Here is a 17,641-nt window from a genome sequence, read left to right on the forward strand (position 1 = left end):
GGTTTTGAAGTACAGCTTAATATAAAGGTTTTATAGATGACTTGGGAATAGATTAGGTACAAATAGGCAGAAAAATATTTTTTTGGTAATCAATAGATAAACATTGACTTACAAAAAATTTGGTATAAAGGAAGCACAAACCGTCAATTGTTAAGGAGGAAATTGCTAATACTATTAGCAGAGATTTGAAATATCTAATAATCTATCACTATAGGTTTCTGCAAGTAGTCTGAATCCACCTTAAGATTTGCTAAGTGGCTCCCATCAAACAGCCTTAACAATTTTAGGTAGAAGACTACTTCAGTATAGTTGAAGAAGATTAATTACCAAGTATCTCGGTTAATCAATCTCGAGGCTTTGTCGCTCTATAGACAATAGATTTGCTGCCTAACGAATGACCTGGATCTTTTCAATATTTCTAAATTACCTTAGGCTTTAAACTTTAAATTGTTACGTCATGGATCGTGTTAGACTTAGATTTTAAGACCGGTTTCGTATGCACGAAGTTCTTGAGTCACCCAAGACCAAGGTGAATTAAAATTAATATGTTATAATTAGTCAAATGGTATAAGATCTAATAGGTCGATTATGGATGAGGCTGGCACAGAAGAGTAGAAATGAGGAGGAAATGAGGAGGCTTATAGGCCGTGGATGGTGAGAACAATGATTTCCTATTTTGTTTAATATTTCTCCGAAACCAAAAAATGAAAAAAAGTGGTTAACCACAGATTTCAGATTTTGAAATTTGAAACTAGCTAATAATCATGGTGATCAATGGTCCAACATTTATTTTACTATAGATATGGAAAAGGGCCTTAAGGTTTAATTTCCACATAAGATTATAACACATTTACTAATACTCCAAAACAAATATTTAATAAACATAATACAACCTATTTAACCATTTCAGCATACTTTAATTAAACTGGAATTACCTGAAATAGAAACAAAAGCGACTCTAATTTAAATACGGGGTCGTTGGATAATGATATTGGTCCCTAGAGTCGAAACACAACATTATCGCGGTAAATTATTTAGCTGGAATAATGTACAGTGGGCCCAACATTAGTAGGGACATATTTGAGTGATAGTTCTTTAGCTGACTTTTTTGTTGGTCACTTGATATCGTCGGTACGTGGATGAGGGACCATCTATGTCATAACGAGTTCCTCTGTGTTTCGGAATTATTCGGAAGGCCCATTAAATTGTGGATACCGACTCTTGTTTATACATCTTTGACAGTCGTTACGGGTCGTCAGAAACTGGTGTCATGTTGTCCAGGTTACTGGGTAAAGGAGGTCAGACAGTTGCTTTTAAACTACTGGTACTGATATGCATCCGGATGGCCTGGAAGCCGAACCAACCATAGCAAGGTAGAGTTGAGGATGATAATGAGTTGCTTGTTTGAGAGTGGTAAAATCGAATAGCTAACGCTAAGATACCAGAACAGATTCCAAGGTAATTGTATGCTTATAAACATTTTCTCTTTCAGGCTAACAAAGTTGACATTATTTACTACATCTAACTATTTATAGTAATATAATACCGGGTGTGGAAAAGAGATACCGCTCTATACTGGGTATCGCTCTGTCTCGCTTCCACAACCATAGCACTCTTACTTTAAGACGTGCTCGTAGATCCTCAGACTTTGATATTACCATTCGCAATGTAAATTCGTTAACTGTGTTTGTTAGTGACCCTAAAACGTTTAAAAGAATAAATAGGCTAAAACAGTTTATATTAGTACAAATATATTGTTTTATCTGTACGTAATTTGTGTTTAGGACTAAAAACTTTTTAGTTCAGTGATAAATTATTTTGGGTGTAGTTATTGGATACAGATAACGCTAGATATTGTTTCATTTAGAGGCATTAGAATGTTTTAGTTTTTCATGTATGATTTGTAGATGAGTAAAATCCGATTTTATCTAAATTAGTCAGAAATTCTGTTTCAGTTAAACTAATTCGATAATGCTTTTTTAGTACTTCTAAATACAATCGCAATACATACATAACATGAATAGTGTCAGGACATTTTAACAAACAATTAAATCATACTATCATACTTCTTGAACTACAAAAAACCCTTCCTATAAAATGACAGGACGTAATAACTACAGAAACGCCTCAAAACTTAAACAAAATATCATTAAATATTAATGAAACTAAATAGGTAACAAAACAACAATGCTGTATTATCAGCCCTGTGCCAAAACTATCACCTTCTTTAAAGCGAGACGGCGCGATACTACGCATAATGGCATCTCCCTTGCACAATAACAACAGTACTTCGTTCAGAGCTCATAGTAACTCCTTTTCATCCCTTAGGAAAGGCTTTTAGAAATGGACAAGTACTATGGAAATTACCTTTCAAATTCAACAGAATAAACACGAATTCCATTGACAATACAATTGGCTAAACGTTTAGCCCTGAATATTAAAGCGTTAGGAAGCCCTTTTGCTTTCACAAGCAATGAATACATGTAATTGAAAAGCCTAGCTAAGTTACTGTAAAACTGTTTTTCGAGCATGTTTTAACATGTCAATGAAAAATATTATTTTAATATCAATATTTTTTTTATAATAACTATCGTGAGACTGATTCATTATTAATGAGCATACGCGGCGGGATCGCGAGTCGAACTGTTCGACTCGCGATCCCGCCGCGTCTGCTCATGATTCAGGACTCCGGTTGGGTCCGAAACTAGTCGGGCTACCCCGATAAATACGCGTGAGTAAACCGTTACATCATTTAATTTATTTTTTTTGCAATAAAATCAAGAAGATCAGAGTGCAAATAAAGGAAAGTATTATTGATGAAATATTCCTACATAAATATTTTTTTCTAAATATAAAAGTAAGAGCATAATTTTGACGTTGGCAATTGGCATTCCCTTCTTTCAGTGTCCACTTAAAATCAATCAAAAAAAATTAAATTATTGAATTAAACACACATTCCAATTGAAATATAGGGATTAAATTTTACGATTTAAATTAATCAAGTACTCTACATCAAATTTCCACTTATGATGAAGTACCTGAAATAAAATAAAACCTCTTATACACAGTTAAATCAATCATGCAATCATTGATATTTTATTTATGAATGCAGGGGTTAAAATTTTCTCCTAGCTGTTTTCCTATAAATGCGTTGCCTTAGTGAAATAGATTGCTTCACCAGACTCCATTTGTCTTCCTCTGTGTGAACGTAAGCAACAAAAAGCTATGTTACGCGTTGATCGATGTTCGCTTGTTTTTATAAACACCTGTTTTCGCGTTATTGTTTATTCGGACATGTTTTTTGAACATTAATCTTTGTTTGAGATCGCTTGTCAAATTAGTGGCTGGAGGATTGGTTGACGTTGACGATGGTAAGACAGAAGCTTTTGGGTTAATGTGCTTACGGGCTGATGGCAGCTTGTTTGGGAGTTTTCTTTTACTGGTAGTGGAGAACACTTTTAGTTGAAATTTACTTTTGATGAATTTGTGAGTACCTAATAGGTTGGTATTTGACGAAACAAATTTGTAGATCTAGTTGATTTTTGAAAATGTTGGATTCATTACGTCGTATGTCGGTAAAAAGTGAACTGATAAGTGACGTGACAATTGATTTCAACTTCATGTGTCAGCTTTATATTTTGTATTATACATGATAAAATAAGAAAGAATTATCCGATAGTTTTAAGCAATCTGTCTAATGGACTAATTCGAGTTTTTTTCTTTTATAGGCAATTAGGAATAAAAAAGATAGGAGATAAGTGCCTATACGTGAAATCGATATTAATGGTGACGTTTTATAGGCATTGTAGAGATTGCTTTAATTGCGACTAAATTTTCAGCGTAACAAACATGTGATTTTTTTTTCAAGTATCCACTCTTCAATTCTTTTAATCCTATAAAACCGTTTCCAATCAAAAAAAATATAGTCGAATCCACATCCAACTTCGAAATCGGTTGAAAATATGATTTTTCGAAGAACTTACATAGTCCGAAGTAATGCTCGCTAATCGGATTCCAGGGATTGATTCAAATATGTCCAACGTAATCCCTTGGTAGCCCCTTTTCGCTTATACGCCCGTAGTTTTACTAAAAAGTCGTGATTGACGTTGGGGATTTGCCTTTCATGAAAATGTCTCTATTTTCCTTAATTATCCAAGCTAGAGGTAAAATGATCGATATTTTATAGTAAGTATTAATAACTACGTTTTTTTAAAACACTGTTATTATGTATTTGAATGTAGTACATTCAGCTATAGTAAGTACAAACATATAATTATATAATAAAACTAGCTGACCCGGCAAACGTTGTTTTTCCCTGGTAAATTATTTCTAGTTATATGTATTTGTAATAGCACATTTTAAAAAAATAAAAGCAAAAAAATTCGTCCAAAAACTAAAAACATAATTTCAGTGTGAGCAACTCTTATCACTCAGGGGTATGAAAAATAGATGTTAGCCGATTCTCAGACCTACTGAATACGCATATAGAATTTGGTAAAAATCGGTAAAGCCGTTTCGAAGGAGTACGGTAACTAACATCGTGACACGGGAATTTTATATATTAGATCTAATTAAAAAAAATAGTGGCTCAGTTTACTACGTTTTGACAACACTTTAGTTGTCTGTTTTTCAAATAACAGCAAAACAAAATATTAAATTTTATTGTGTACAGTCGTTTTGAACATATCATTCTGTTAAACGACTTTTGTTGCTGACACTGCCAATTAACACGTTAAAAATAGCTAAACATCAAAATAAATACGTTTGTACACCCACAAGCTTACCGAACCTCCAGTGAGGCCAAAATAACGCTCATATCAAAGCCTGTTTCTATTTACGGCACAATACTTAATAAAAAAGTAATTTGAAGTTCCGGAATTCGGTACATCGGGGTAATAAAACCCCGCGTTCACATATTCGGGAATACCGCGTTGCACTTTAAAAAAAAGTCACTCGACCAATAAACCTTGTAAATGGTGATGCAATGTCGATGTTAGTGACACGTTTTTTAGGTTATAGCCTCCAATGAGAAGTAATGGTTAGATCTTGAAAAAATATTGTTTTAAAAAGCTCAATGAATATTTAGATTAAGTATACTAAGTTAAGACGCTATAGGAACTCTGGATGAAGTCTTATACCCAATTGTGGACCTCGATAAGCTTAATTGAGATTTAAAAAATATAATTTGATGACAAATTAAAAAAATATATATGTCAAACATATTTTGGATAAATTCAACTTTAAAGTACACTAGAAAACTACTAATTTGCTACCCTACTTACCAGAAATGTGAAATCAATAAAAAATATGTTGATAGATTTATTTAAAGCCATAATGCTTACGTGTTTCACCCAAAACAGTAATCGACATAAACGAACTTGGTCTTAAGGACCCCTTACCAATAATATTAACCTTAATTAAATCCACAAAATTCATTATAAAATCGTATCACCATTTTCGGCCATACACAATTAACTGGTTAGCTACTTATGCTAAATAAAAAGTACGCAGGTCGGCCCCTCTCACCCTAGGGCGTGCTAATGAATGCCATTGTCAAAGCACAAACACCGCCTCATTTTCTATTCCCATTTCGACAACCCTTGCTTGCCCATAGAAAAAAAATACACAACAGTTTTCATTGGCGTGCTGCATCTACACTTTATTTTCCGCGCGATATATTTTAATCTGTGTTATTTGGGGACAAACTTTTACAAGACCTTGTTAAAAGTGTGTCTTTTGTAATTTCGCTAAAAGGGGCCGCTCGGGTCGAATGTCACATCTATATGTTAATTGTGATTTCGTGCACCTTCGGACGTAGTAAAAGAGGAGCACATGTATGGAATTAACCATGAAGGGATAAAGTAAAGAGACTTTAGGTTTTTACGAATGAAGTGTCTTTTTTGGGGTCCTGAATTCAATTTTCGCACTGGTAATGTAAGTAGCTCGGCTTTGAGTATATGTTTTGTACATTTTATTTCAAGAATGGATTAACTAGATGGGTTTACTTGAGCTACGTAAAATTCATGGATTGAAAAAAAAAATTGTAGATATTTCAACAGGTTTTGAACGAGATTCGAGAGCAAGAATTCGTTGTTCGGTGTTTGAAACTTAAGCTGGATTTTTTGATCCTTATTAATGTGTTTAGAAACAGCAAATTAAATTTTAAAAATGGAATGTTAAAGAACTATCAAACATAAAATAATGCAACATAGTTCTTCAACATGAAACTAAAAATAGCTAAATATGAAATACCAAAACCATAACATTTTTCACACCTTAACCTGTCAAAGTCGTAACGGCTCAAAGTGTCCATAAAAAGCGATATCAATAACTGTACTTAAAGTCGGGTCTGAATAGACCGTGCGGCGCTGAGAGGGTTAAAGCGAGCTTTAATGAGACCGAACGCCTGCGTTATTAATACTAATGGCTTTTGCCTTGTGCAGTCCAGATACGAAGTTTAGCAAATACTGCATAACCCTTCATTAGTCTCGGTATGAGATTTCGCTCATACAAAATTTCGCTGTTATTTGAATAATTTATTGCGACTGTTTTGGTGTGTAGTGGAATTTTTATTATATTTTTCATGCCTGGAATTCGAATTTTATGACTAAAAAGGCGTGTTAAGACAAAGTTTGGTATTGTTGTAAATTCTGATCTTGTGTGTGGAAATAAAGAATTTTCAAAAATAAAATTAGTTTACACAATATTCATTTGCGACATGTTAGGACTTAGACAGGCCCAAGCGGAGATGGTAGAATGATATGGATCACTCTCGTGGACTCATGGAGTAAGAAAAACAAGTACATCAAGAGTATGAATAATAAAAATATTTTGTACGAGAGATTTTTTGCGTTTAAAATTAGTAATAATATAAAATTGAATTTTATAATTTAATGTAATTTATCATAATTCTGGCATTGCAGGTGCACGTTCACTTCAATAAAAAAAAACCTGGACATATCCAATCACATCACACAACTTGTTATAAAACGAAGTGTACACAAACAAGCAAACATGGTATCTAGTTAACGACGCCCCGTGAACCGAGTGCTACCTGCACCGGTACTGAGAGCTTGTCACCACTACTTATAGTAAAACTTTTGCTGTAGTGGGAAAAGGATGTCGCTCTATGACATGTACTCGCATGAGCATGCTATCTCGCTTTCGCAATGCCAACAGTTTTACTTTAAGGTATGGTGGAAGGAGTGTTCAGTTGTATATACAGTGTGTTGTCACACTGTCGTTCGATGCTCACACGGATTGACGGGACAAATGTGTGTAGAACCGTTTTAAGGGTGGATATAATTATGGGGTACTGATTTTTTATGCTTTTAAGTATTAATCAGTGTCTTTGGCGCTCCTACTTACGTTCGTAAATTATTTTTGTTTGTTTTTGTCATGATGTCTTATGACAAGCGCTAATAGGATTTGATGATGATTTGAATGAACCTGATGTATAAACAGACAGCAAACCTTAGTACACCTATAATATAAATGCTGTGTGTACCTATAATAGGCATGCATACGAGACACTATGTTACTTAATTTCTAATTTGTTAAATATGTATGTTATGCTGTTGGTATACCTAATAAATAAATAAATAAATATACATCATATTATGGAAAAAAGTTAGGGCAAATATCTAGAAAATAACTTAAAAAGTTGTCAATAAGCACTCCATTGAAATTTGAAAAAAAATGTTGGACTTCAGAAGTTTCTCTACCACTATTTTTTTAAACATATTTTACTATTTTCACCAGAAAAATTCCTTATGAAAGTCAGTAGCCATACAAAAATATTGTTCAAACGCGGAATAGCTACACGTTATGCTTCCCTAAAATGGCTAAATTTTCAAAATGTAATTACATCATTCGCTAATGCACGATACGATCTACGTATGAAGCAATTTTCATGAAAATCAGTTTACCGTTGCACAGAGATTTAATAAGCCGGTATTACTTAGCCAGGTAAAGCATATTTTGTGTTGTCCTTTTGACTTCACCTAAACATGCAGGGGTATTTTATTTAGGTAACTGTATCATATACACACACGTACTGCTACAATTGTTTATAATGTATTTTTTTTTATATGTTCGATACGCAAGAATATTGCTGGTAGAAAATGTGACGTCAGTTTTACCTAGCTGTATGTAAACCTATGGTTTTTGCTGGTCAATATCAAAATAAAAACGAGCCAGAATGATTGCTTTTTGATAACGATTCGGGTATTCCAGTATCGCCCTTTTTGGACACATCGGGCACACTTGCAAATGGTTAATAGTTTTTAGGATCCACATTCATACATGTCAACCTCGTGAAAGCCATTTTTTTAATAACTTGGATTGCTCCCACTCTCAGAAATCTGTAAAGAGACTTCTTTATAGTTGACACTAGCTGTTGCCCGCGACTTCGTCCGCGAGGTTAGAAGATATGAGTTATGATTTATATCTGCCCGGTTTCTTCCACATTTCCCATTGTATGTTCGCTCCTATTAGTCGCAGCGTGATGGTTTATAGCCTTAAACCTTCCTCGATGAATGGTGTATTGAACACAAAAGTTTTTTTTTCAATTTGAACCTGTAGTTCCTGAGATTAGCGCGTTCAAACAAACAAACAAACTCTTTCAGCTTTATATATTAGTATTTAGATAAGCCATTTAAGAATTATTAACCGTTGATTTATAATAAAAAGGTCCACAACAAATTAGTTTGAACTTAATTTAAAAGAAGAATTTCATAAAAATAGCTGGTGTGTGTATTTATTTGTAAAGAGATGCTTATTTATTTTAATCAACATTCATAAACCAAACCAAAAAGCATTATTTTCCTTAAAATTATTTTCAATACCTCCCCGGTCTCTGCTCTGAAAAACGAATAAACTGAATTATTCCGTATTAAAAGCATAGAAAATAGTTAACAATTGAAACAAACACATTCTGACCATAATCTCTATAGAAAAGGCAAACTTTACCGTTTATCGACCACAACCCCCGTACCACTGGGATTGCTCATTAACCTTTTTATGTATTCACCGGTAAATAGGACTCGACAAGTATATACAGCATACAGCAGGACAAGCCAAACAAAACCTACAAAATTCAATCTAACCACTTTAAGATAAGGTTGCTTTTATCTTAAAGGTGGTCACGGAAGTTGGTCCATTGTCCGTAGTTAGAACTCCTAAGGGAATCAAAATACCTGAAGAACGATTTACAGACATAAGCGGATAATGATAATTGGCTTTTTGCTTCCTAGATTATTCTTAAACTGCTTTTTCAGGTTATAATAATCCTCGTCGGTTTAAAGAATTATTTCTAATTCCTGAATGTATAATTAAAGTCTTGGAGAAATGAGGGTTTATTATTCAATTGTGAGCTTTGACTGTATTTTTCCTTAGTATTGCTATTTTTGTGGAGGAAAATAAAACGCGTGCGATAAGTAAATTTTATAGGGATTATGATTATGGTTTTTTAAAATTGAAAATAGAAATTCTAACCTGTAATTTCAGTTTATAAAAATAAAATGCTATTTAGGACTTTTGGGTCCTTATCGCTAAGGAACAATAGCAATACCTGGATAATGTTATCAATTTAAGTTTTATTCTAAAAAGGTTTAATTATTTCGATTCAAATATTTTCATGTTTTCATTTTCATGTCAAATAAGCGCTACGTGCTACGTAGTTTTTTCGTAGCACGTAGCCGTAGACCTACAATTAGTTCAAACTAAGTAACTCGTTGTAGCATTAAATTTTAACATCCTTAATTCTTAGTCGTAGCCTCACAAACCCTAAAAGGTGACCTTAAGTGCGTGATAAAGCAACACACCCTTTCAAAAGATAATTACATGGACAAAACACAAACACGTCGACAGGTACAGTAAGACATCAATCACCTATTCATTCAGCGAACTAAACTGACACGTCACTGGCTGTTCCAAGATTACCAAATAACATTACACTATAACCTAAACTACTATCCAAACCACTACTCTATTCTGTTCGCAATAAGGATCACATCTCGCCAGCAGTGGATTTTGGGTTGCAAGGTCAAGTTGGAAAAACTGTTTAGAAAGTTTTTTTGGGTTAGAAAGGGACTTTGAAAAATATTTCCTTAGTATATAAATGGGCAAATGGATTGTATAAACATTATGCGCGTTTCTTTAAGATGACTTATCGAAAGATTTTTGAAGACTGATGCGTTTTTTACTATCAAAAAAGGCAATAAAGACTTAAAATAAATATGAACGTTCGGAGGGTGTCTTTTTTATAGCCAAATCATCGTAAAAGTTCCAGTAATTCTTCCAGTTCTTTTCTTCTGCTTTTGTCTGATTATTAGATTATTATTTCATTTCATTTTCTAAAATTGTACAATACAATCTTTTACGCATTTCGAAGGGTAAACAGAGTTTAATCAATGAACTCTATTTTTCTTTTAAAACGCAGAAGTATTTCGCCTTTCACTAAAGACTTCCGTGGATTGGAACACTCAAATGAGTTCTATATTTTTTGACAACTCTACTGCGGTATTGCATGAAAAGGCCAAAAACCTCAAAAAGCTTATACATGTTTTCATAATCCAACATTAAGACACCAACAAACATATTCAAATTATACTTTTTAGAATAATGTCTCCCTGTGGTCTCATACATCTCAAACAAAAAATGTAGAAAGTTACGAGTTAGTTTGGTTTAACACCTAATAAGAGCTGAGTTACACCGCAGCGAGAAAGTAGAGGCACGAGACAAGATCTATACGGTGGTAAGTCGTTTGTCTTTTGTTTCAATTTTTCACCAAACAATAATATTAAGGAAAGAAGTGTGATGAAACTGTCAACTTAACCCTCTTTTCATGCTAAACGCCAGAAAAACGACTAGAACCAATTGAAAAATATCCAAACCAACATTATCACTATTTATTATTAGTTGTTGTGTTATATTTTTGTTTGATTATTTACGAACGTAAATTGTTATTCAACTCACTGCCAAACGCTTCCAGTGTATCATTACGAATGTATCACGGAAAGCGTTTCTGCTACTTAATTTTTAGGGGTACGTGCCCAAAGGATCTCATCCGAAGTCCATTACTAAGGCTCCGCTGTCTGTACATCTGTCCGTCAGCAGGCTACATCTTATAAACCATGATGGCTAGGCTATTTTTAAGATGATTTTTTTCTGTTGCTACTAAAATATCATCTGTTTTTTTTAACTTGTTTGCTTGCAACCCTCAGTATCAGAAATACGATTCCCACTTGACCGGTTTCAACATGCATTCGAACATAACAATCATTAGTTGTTTGTTTTCCTGTGTTTCCTTATTAGCATATTTTGCTACAAATTACAGTATGGCGGCCTAAACATAAAGAGGGAAACATTATACTGTAGATTGTAGAAAAATGTTATGATGTCCATTGGTCACGAGCTTTGTAAAACATTCACTTATGAAGGAAATTGTACGTTTTGTTGTGCACAGTAAAATCGATTTAGTTTTGTTGTTTTAACAGATTATTTTGAAAACCAAACGTGATATGAACAACGGTATCGATTTAGACTTTGGTCCGAACCGTAAAAATGTGTTAAACACTAAACAATCGTGCATTGTCAAATTATAAAAAACCTTAATTGTCATTAAATTATCTTATGTTAATAAATTTGTAAAAAGACAAAACTTAAACAATAAATAAATTTCCATTCAAATTTTCCATTATAATCTATCCTCAAACCCCATGCAAGTGTTTATCACTGTGAAAAATACCAAACATCGACATTTCTGTGAAAGACAATTGAATCAGACAATATGTATATTGCACATGACATTCTGTAAGCGTATTCTCCTCTCAAAGACAACAATTGTGGAAGAATGGCTCTCTCAAATATGATAAAAGACATCGTTTGTGGACGACAAAACTTTTGTACAAAAATGTCTGGGAATCTGTTAGTTTTCCTGCGAATCCTATAAGGTGGTTAGATTCATGTATATGTCTTTTAAGGTGAATCTAGTCTGAATTAAGTTTAAGGAATAAAAAAATATAAGTACAACGTCCTTGAGGTATGATGTAGGCTGGCAGTATCCACACATTTAAGAAAACAGTATTTAATTTATTTTTTTCTATATTTCAATAAATCGATAACTTTAAGTTAACTTAATTTATTGATAATCTTTAATTTTTATTTTATTTCAAAATATCGTCTTAAATATTCTTTTTTTTATATCAATCTGTATACTATTCGGCTACTTAAATTAAACCCTAAAAACCAAGAATTAATGAGCCCATTCCCTGACAAAATATAATAGCAGTCAATTGATAAGAGTTGATTCGAACGTTTTAAGTTAGCTATTATATCACCTACATAAATAATATAAAGAATCCATTTCACCAATTTTAAAATAAGTCCCAAACGAGATGAATATCGACACCAGTTCCCGTCTTTTCATTTAATTCAATGAAGCTTTATACTTTAAATCAGTCATTAGGAACTCAAAGAATACCCGATCGTTCCGTTTGCAATAGTCATTCTACTGAACGGAATTGAAAAGTGAATGAGATTCTTCAACAAGTACCTATAAAGTGTTTCTTATATAGATGAATGAGGTACTTCACACCAGAATTGCTTCTGAACGATGATGTCCAAATGGCACTGTATTAGGAGACTTAAATCTGACAAGGCTTTTGTTAATACTGGCTATTTCATTTCTCGTTTCGTTCGTGTCTCCAAAGAGCTTATTTCAGGTATTGGTAAGGGGTCAATTACATATTTTACTGACCTGCATAAAAGAAGAAGTCCTTTACTCTTCCTTTTTTAGTTTCCATACGAACATATGTTTGGCTAGAAAATAGGAAAATTTTATAATCCATGATGTTCTATGTCGTTTCTGTGTCTTGAAGCTGCTAATTTCTTTGTCTGCTAATTTGATAAGAAATCTCTATCAGCAGACCCATGACAGGGGAAATGGTTGATATCGGCAGTTTCAGATGCGATTTAATGAAGTTAATAAATAATAAGTTTAATAATTATGGGTTTGATTGAAGCTGATCCTTTGATCCTGAAGCTATTTCACTTGATGATTATTTACTTAACGTATAATGGCAAGCTCATCATTGTAGAACATTATTATACAGATATGAACATAATTCAACTGAGTGTCTTTGTGCATGTGATTTGAATGATTGTGGAACCCTCCGCGACACTAGGATTAAATTCATCATAGCGGGAGCTAGTTTTAAAAAGAAGAAAGATATTTCTAAAAACGTTAAAACTCGTGTTAACAAATCAAACTCCCAATCTCGCATCAAAGACTTCCAATCAACTCTCAAAACGTAATAAAACGAGCTCGATCAAACGTACTCTGAAAAATCCAGGCTCGAACGCAAGTATAAACATATCATGCAGAAATCCTCACTATCATCGCACACGCTCCATTTCATCCGGACCGTTTACGGTACACGGTACGAGATCTTGTGGAACACGTAGCGGACGCCGAGCGAATACGTGACGGGAGAAAAACCGTGACCGATTTTTGATGAGGCATTGTGCGCTTGTCAATTTTTTGCGAGTGACTTGTTGGATTTTTGTTTTAGGTTAGTCTTGGTAATTGAAAAAAAATGCGCTACTTGTGCTAAAGATTTGTAGTATGTATTTAAATTTGCAGATTTACATATATTTCTATTAGATATTGTAGATTTTTTGTTTCTTGGCTTTGATGAATTCCACATATCCTTTTTGAGCCTTTTTGCCAAAACAATTGTTGAATTATGACTATACTTTTATTACCTAATACATTGCATCACCAAAAATTGTGTTTTTAACTACTTTTAACCAATTTACTAGATTGATTAACTATTTAATAAGTCCATCTAATATTATTGGTTGAAAGTCGATAACGACAGCAAAAATAGATCGTGTGTGACCGGCCTAAGAGAAAGTTTATCTTCATAATTTTATCAGGTATAGGTACTTTGTCAAAGTTGTTTAAAGATTGCCGGAGTAAAGTTATTATTAATAATTTATGAGATCCGCTTTTAAGGTCTTCGTTGGATTCAATTACGGTTTGTTCACACGAGTAAATTGGGTAAAAACTGTTAACATCAGGCTTCTGACAGGATTCGGAACTTATATGAGATGTTTTCTTGTCTGAATTAAAAGCACCAATGTCCTCCCCAGTTAATGCGGATTGCAAATCAATTTTAGGTATATAACTAAGAAATTTTTTCAAGGATCTCTTAAGTTTTTATTTTAAAATACTACTCTTGTGGTAAAAAAATTAAACCTTGTATCGCAGGGAATTTCACAAATATATATAGATCATCTATACGACATGAGAAAAAGAAGAAGTTTTAATTCAAGAAGGATTCCGTTCAGTCTATTATAATTTAATCGGCTTGTCCCAATTGCCGCGGAGAGAATACAGAATCGTGGATGGATATGAGAAAGGTACTGTAACATCGTGGTCTAAATAAAAAAATGGAGGTCAAAGAAAACATTACCAGCATAAAACGTGGCTTTAACAACAAAAATGACACAATATTAAAGAGTTTCTTGTATGAACGAGACGTTTTTACTCTGAATAGTGTTAACATTATAAGTTATGGAACAAATTTGTATAGTTTTGAAGAGTAACAGCCGCTGCCACATTATAATATATAATGTTACTCTTTTGAAAGTTCTGGCTTTCGCAATATTCTCATAGCTTATTAATTCGTTTACAGTAAAATTCTGAATAACATATTGAAATAATTGAAATTGAGTATTTTAGTAACGTCATACTATGGAATGAATCGGATTTGGCTGAAAATGCAGCCACGTTTTTTTTTACACTGCATAACAAAAATTTACGAGTGAGACGTCACTTACCAAGTACAGATAGTTATCAGCCTCCACTCTATAATTAACGTTTGTTGCGTTTTATCTTCTTCAACTTGAATTGATTTAATAAAAAAAACTATTCGATGTTTTTCATAAATCCTAACATGAACGATACCCTTAATCATGGAAAAATATTTCAAACAATTAACATGATAAAATAACAGAAGATACATCATACGGAGTTCCTCCGTGTTTTGGAAGGCACCTTAAACTGTGGTTCCCGGCTGTTATTCATACACCTTCGACAGTCGTTACAGGTAAAAGCCTGACAACCAGTCTACTTATCTAAAGAGGTGTCGTGTTGCCTAGGTAACTGGGTTGAGGAGTTCAGATAGGCAGTCGCTCCTTGTAAAAAAATCAATGAATCCGGTTAGACTCGAAGCCGATCCCAACATATTTGAGAATAGGCTAGGAGGACGATGAGCCAGTTCTATTTTTAGCGATATCAAGAGTTCGCTCCACTAGGCCCTATAGATTTTAACCAACGATTCGAGATTATTTGGTTTGAGGTGATAAAATATAGTCACTGATCGTGAAACCTGTGGTAGACCCCAAACGCGCTTATAAACGAAATTTAAAGTCATAAACTTACTGAATACAAAACTATACATCTCAAGTCACTTTTATTATTTTACTTTAAGCAAACTTATTTAAGCTTTTGATCCCTAAAATTTAAATTTCTCTATTAAGTTTTTTGTTGGGATTAAATGATATTAGAATGTTCAAACTTAATTGAATTATATTTTGCAACTTTATGTTACAATGAAAATGTGAGAGGATTTAAAAGTTTTATTAAAAATCAAATGGTTTTCATAAAACTACGATATTCTACTAGTTTTCGAAAATCTTTTTTTGGCTTCAGTAATTAAGTTTGGCCATACATTACTAGCGTATTATTTTAAGTTGTAATAAAATTGATTTCGTATTAAAAGTACAGGACGAGAATGATAGTGGTGGGTAGATGGCGAGTAAGGTGATGTATGGAAGGGGATTTATAAAGCTAAGAAAAAATTCAATAAAAGTAATGTAATTGCAAATCGCAAAATAATCCATAAAAAAAAACACGGTCAAATTTGAATGTGAAGATGTCTTATCTTGGCCAAAATTACGCAATTAAAAAAAAAAGAAATAAAGATCATTTTCCACCTTTCGAAGTACAGCATACAATAATACTTCGATTAATCAAGCTCACAAAACGAGCAGAACTTACAAACAAAGATGACGATCCCCACTTAAACGTCAAAGTACAATAGCCTGTGGCTTTATATTAAATCCTTTCGTTTATAAGGGTCTGAAAGATAATACGCCAGGTAGGATCTTATTCCCCGCCTCATTGGAAACGATCAATTATTGACGGGAAACTGCGACCGAAAAGAGTTTTAAAATATCTGAGGTTTTTTTTCTTTTTAATATTAAGGTTAATTGATTAATAAATTGTCTGAATAAAATGAAGTCATTTAAGAGTACCTACATAATTATCTAAGAAATTCTGGTGAAAATGTCATCGGCTCATATACTCGTAACGAAGATTCTTTCGTAGATTAAAATCATGAATCATGAATCATGAAATTGATTTTTTGCTTTAGGATGAACAAAAAATGGAATTAAGTACCTAATTTTGAATCTCATTGGAGCTACGCATAACAACTACTCATCATCAAAATTGAATGTGTTAATGTAATTTTATTACATTGGTTGGTCTATGCACTTATTCCAGTCTTTTTCATCATCAGCGACCCTCTATCGGTCCTTCTATTATATTAGTTATAAATAAACCGAAGCCAAAGAGGTGTCCTATCATGTTTCCTATATTATCTCTATTTAGTATTTCTCTAGTTTCGACAAAGTGATTTAGTACATCTTGTACAACTTCACATGTCAACCTACACAAGCTACCCACTTCCTTAAGCGCCAGTGATAGAGATAGTTTAGAATATAGATACCTGATGTAGATGTACACCGAGAGTATTGTTATTTGGACATAATTGGTGTATCGCCATGACTGTGGCGATGTTAGCGGCCTTAGAAGTACATACTCAACTTTTCGGTTCCAATGGACAGATGAATTTTATTAATATTGCTGTTTCGTTTGTGTTGGTTTAATGGTTCTTTCGGGGAAGTGCATGTGATATAGTTTATAATAGGGATAGCTGATGTGTCTGTACCAGGAATGTTACGATCTGAAGATGATTGGTTAATTGTCTGGACTTTCTATCACTGTTACTGTTAATTCGACGATGGTTAGCAGCTAAGGCAATTATTCAGCTTTTCAGTTCCAATATAGAGGCGATATTTTTTCAAATGAATCCAATGCAATCTGGAATTATATCTATGTGTCGGACCTAACATTTATATCTAGCAAAAAAAACCTTTCCTACCAACTGCTACCTAAAATTAGTGAAATATATTATCGTGCCATCGTTTACACAAGAAAACTCATCTCAAGTCGGTCGCAGTGAAAGTTTTTCCAAACAATGACAAGGCTTGTTGTCGCCGAATTTTGTTATGAATTTACTTTGCCGACTCACTTGGAAGTTTTCTCATATGTGCTTCAATATACGAGTAAATTGGTGTGACTGTTAATTAAGCGTTAATTTGAATTGTTTGGGACATTCCGTATCAAGCAAACGACGCAAAAAAATGCAATAAAATAATTATTGGTTAGCTACAGGTTTTTTTTTTTCAAGTAATAGAAATTCTAATCTAGTGAACAATATTTTCTGTCACAAAAAATAAACAAAGGGGCTAATAATGATAAAATAAAAACAAAAAAAAAGTCGAA

General features: G+C 33.3%; 1 non-coding gene across 1 annotated transcript; it reads left to right on the forward strand.

Moving 5' to 3' along the window:
• Positions 1-10,414: 10,414 nt before the first annotated feature.
• On the forward strand, positions 10,415-10,531 carry LOC113493615. The gene has a single exon (XR_003400595.1). It is a non-coding gene; the product is annotated as a U5 spliceosomal RNA (small nuclear RNA).
• The last annotated feature ends 7,110 nt before the right edge of the window (positions 10,532-17,641 follow it).

Source organism: Trichoplusia ni, chromosome 4 (genome assembly GCF_003590095.1).
Source record: "Trichoplusia ni isolate ovarian cell line Hi5 chromosome 4, tn1, whole genome shotgun sequence".
NCBI lineage: Eukaryota > Metazoa > Arthropoda > Insecta > Lepidoptera > Noctuidae > Trichoplusia > Trichoplusia ni.